This window comes from Ostrinia nubilalis, chromosome 9, assembly GCF_963855985.1.
Source record: "Ostrinia nubilalis chromosome 9, ilOstNubi1.1, whole genome shotgun sequence".
NCBI classification, from domain to species: domain Eukaryota; kingdom Metazoa; phylum Arthropoda; class Insecta; order Lepidoptera; family Crambidae; genus Ostrinia; species Ostrinia nubilalis.
This window is the reverse complement of record NC_087096.1, coordinates 16,534,400-16,538,518: the sequence shown is the minus strand read 5'-3', so window position 1 is coordinate 16,538,518 and position 4,119 is coordinate 16,534,400. Positions and strand designations below refer to the sequence as shown.

Sequence of the window (4,119 nt, the reverse complement as noted above, 5' to 3'; positions counted from 1 at the left end):
TACAAAAAAACCGGTTATCGTTATAGTTACGGTCAAAGTTTGGTGGTGCAACTTAGCCTCAGTAATAATTATGGAGGTAGTTTAACTTTGAATGTTTTTTGTAGCAAACTTGCAGGATAATTGACAGTTCTGATAAGTTATAGAAAACAAACTTTGTTTTATGCACGTCTCGTACTAGGTATATCTAACTGCAAATAGAAATTCGTAGTGGCAAAAAATTGTTACCCAAAAAGTTTTTTGGGATGACTAAAATAATGACGCATAATTTTTTTCTGTTAATTAAATATCTTGGGTAAAACGTTCTTCACAGTCCCATAGACGCACTACAGACCACCCCATAAGGGTCCCATTAATTTTCAGAGCCACATGCCTGTGCTCACCATCAATCCCAAATTTTTAAGTGATCCCTTTGAAAACAAAGATCCTGTGTGTGGGGTCACTTAAAAATTAGGGATTGATGCTGAAAACGGGCAACAGAATGTTAAAGAAAGACATAAAAATTATGAACCCCAAAATAGCTAGCTATCTAAGATGTCACATGCCGCAGCACATCGTTCTTCTTTAAAGCGGGAATGCGAATGCGAATGCTCATCGCGCACCGGCACATTCTCGCGTCGCTAAAAAAATGCTGCGCGAATCCCTTGATGGAACGCGGGCAGGGCTGGCAGGTGCGGCAATTTTACATTTTAAAGGGCTATTTAGACTTTTGCAACATTACAGTGTTTTAAATTGAAAATATATTCATGTTCAGCTGCAGGAATTCAGGTATTTGGATAGTACCCAGTTTGGTACCATTTTTCCTTTTAGTGCAAAAATGTACAAAAATTAGATTTAGATAAGTTGCCTATATTACCCGAAGCATAGTAACGAATCGGCTGACACCTTATTCATCAAAATCGGATAAATGGTTTAAATGCTACGGAGCAACATTATGTAGGAACTCGTAAATACAAACATAACTAAAAGTAATAACTGCTAAATTCATAAAGGGTTATTTAGGTTCGCCGTAGTACGTTAAAAAAAACCTGATATGAAACAACACTTAATGATGTACCTACCCTTGCTTTGTCTCTTTGTCTAAAATTAATTATAAATACATTACACTTAATTTAATACACGTGTTTCTATGCTGGAGCCATCAGTCGTGTTCTTTTAATAATTTTGATTAAAATCTACTTCAAAAGATTTCTAATTCGACGCGAAAGCAATCCTACTAAGGAAATTACATTTCACTCATCATTTACTTTTGTAACGACAATTTAGTAAAATTTGTTTATACAGACTTAATTTTTCATAAGTTCAAAAAATGGGGAAGCGTACTCTTTTTTATTTTTAACAGTCCGATAGGCTTTAGCAATTAAAAAAATCAGAGACCAGAGATCCGCAGAGCCGTCGCGGCCTCCTCCGAGAAATCGGCCATGCTGAGTGACACACGGCACCCACTTTTCAATTACGACCCTGTGCCTCAAAGGCTAAAAAGTCGAAGCAATTTCGTAAAAAGTGTGTCCCCTCTCCTTCATGACGATCGGTCAAAAGAGAGATGCAGGTTATGGCGCGAGAGAGCTGATCTCCCCTGCCCTTTTGTCCCTATGTCTGAGAGTCCTCCACCTGGACATGAGCTCCCCTGGCTTACCTGGAAGTCTTTAAATAGACTTCGGACGCAGGTTGGCCGTAGTAAGGACAATCTGGCCAGGTGGGGATTCTTGGATGGCTTGAGCACGGAGTGCAGGTGCGGTTTTGTTCCCCAGTCGATGAAGCACCTGATGTCATGCCCTGAGTGTCCAAGCAACTGCACTCAGGAGGATTTGATGAGTGCTACTGACAACGCCACTCTTGTGGCGGAGTTTTGGGCTGACACTGTGTAGGTTTGTTGTCGACACGAAAAGAAGAGAAGATTAAAAAAATAATTATTTGATTTCGAACTTTCTATTCCTTGTGATTCGTATAAATCTATCTTTAATTTATCTATTCAACTAATGTAGATATCAAAGTGACATTTCAATCTATCCTTAAAAGTTTTATCATCCCTTATCCACAAAACTTGCCAAGGTATGTTGGCGCGAACTGTTAAGCTTTGTGTCATATTTCACGAGTATTTTATGTAACATGTTTTTTTAAGGCTATAAAAAGTTGGCAGCCCTACCCCAGCCCACGAGCTAATCCAGAAACATGATCGTCATACGTCGAGGGACGTGCGACCCTGCGGCCGTATTCTATGTGCTGGGAGCAATATTGTTACGATATCGTTTCTGGAATGTAGGTATTTAAGTTGTCTATTCTACATATATCTTTAAAAGCGAAAGGTCACTGACTGACTGATTGACTCACTCACTCATCACAAATCCCAGAAAGTACAAATGCTAGGAGTCTCAAATTTTGCATGGGGGTTCCTTTTAGATCGTTGGTGCTCATTATGACTGGATTTTGCATAATTCAATCCCTAAGGGGGTAAAACGGGATCTACGCGTACGCTATTAAGAAATAAACACCATCTATTACGATGGAACTCTGTAGAGCTCACGCACTAATGGAGCCGCGGACGAAAGTTCAATAGGACACTCACAGCTCCGTTCTCATTGGGCTCGGGTGGATACCGTCAAGTTTTAGTGGTGAGCCCCGCCCTTCTAAGGCCAACACATTGACCGTCTGACTTAGGCCAATCAGATAGCTCAGATGTATGGGCGACTGCATATCAAGCTCCGACGCTTGATATGCAGTCGCCCATACAAAATAAAAATAAATTTAATGGGCATCTCCCAGAATATTACCACCAGATCGTGTTTATTAAGATTTACAATAGTGTGCTCGCATGAAATAAATATCTCACGCCGCATTTTAACATTTATTTTAATAAATAAACGACGCAGCCCGCTAAATTATACGCGGGTAATCCGGTTGTAAAAATCCATTACTTAATAATATTCAATTTCGTGTTTTCTGAGAAATAAGCTGCAAAATAAATATTCTACTAGGTAATATACGTCACCATTTTTATTTAATATTTAGGTTTTACCAACGAATATTGCTTAAAATTTTAAATAAATAGGATTTCAAAATGGCTACTGTACGTGCTGAAAAACTTAATACAGTCCTTTATTTAACACAGTCTCGTTTGTGAGCTGTAAATGAAGTTTGAAGCGACAATAGTCCAATGGTGTCGGTTATGAACTGGCGGAATCGAGATCCAAGGAACGTGGGTTCGAACCCCGCCTTGATCTGTATCTCACCTGATGGTAAGTAATGATCAGCCCGAAGGTGGAAGCGAGCTTCACCCGGGATCCTCAACCACGGAGTAGGTAACTGGCTATCTTACCTCTTACTGCCGGAACACAACAATGCTGTTAACATTGTTATTATGGCGACAGACTTAGGTAAGATGGTGGTAGCTAGCCAGGCGGACTTAGAACAAGCCCTACCACCAACCAAACCGAACAGAAAAATCTGCCCCCGCTGGGAATCGAACCCGGGACCTCTGCGTCTGAAGCAGGTGGTCTTACCACTAGACCACAGAGGCGGTTAACACGGATACGTATATACTCTGATACAAACATGATAAAAACGTCGACTAACCAGAGCGTGTGTAGTTAACTCAATAAGCCTGTTAATAGTGGCCTCCCCGAAATAAGCCCGCGTTCATCAGTTCGATTCCACGCCGTGATTGGAGCAGTAATTGGTGGCAGAAGTCACGCGTGCGTGGCATGGCAACTAGCACTGGCTCAGTTGCACCACCTAACTTTGACCGTAACTATAACGATAACCGGTGATTTTGTACGGAAATTGACACATTTTTGACGTTTGTCAAAGTTAAAGTAAGATGGTGCAACCCAGCCTTAGGGTTGTAGTGGACCTAGTGATTGAAAGTGTGACTTTTTTAGTATTTTACCAGTAAAATTCGAGTAATGTATAAATATTTTTGCGGTGGATCATAAACGACAATCTGAACCATAACTAGCTAACACGGTGATCTTTGTACCACCTTCAGTCATTAAAAATAATGGTGAAAGAATTTTTCAAATCGGTCCAGTAGTTTCAGAGCGTATTCGATACAAACAAACAATGAAATCTTTCCTCTATAAAATATCAGTGCAGATTAGGTGTTTTAATAAGTGTAATATCACA

General features: G+C 40.1%; 1 non-coding gene across 1 annotated transcript; it reads right to left on the bottom strand.

Moving 5' to 3' along the window:
• Positions 1-3,442: 3,442 nt before the first annotated feature.
• On the bottom strand, positions 3,443-3,514 carry Trnal-cag (transfer RNA leucine (anticodon CAG)). Its single transcript has one exon. It is a non-coding gene; the product is annotated as a tRNA-Leu (tRNA).
• Between the last annotated feature and the right edge of the window lie 605 nt (positions 3,515-4,119).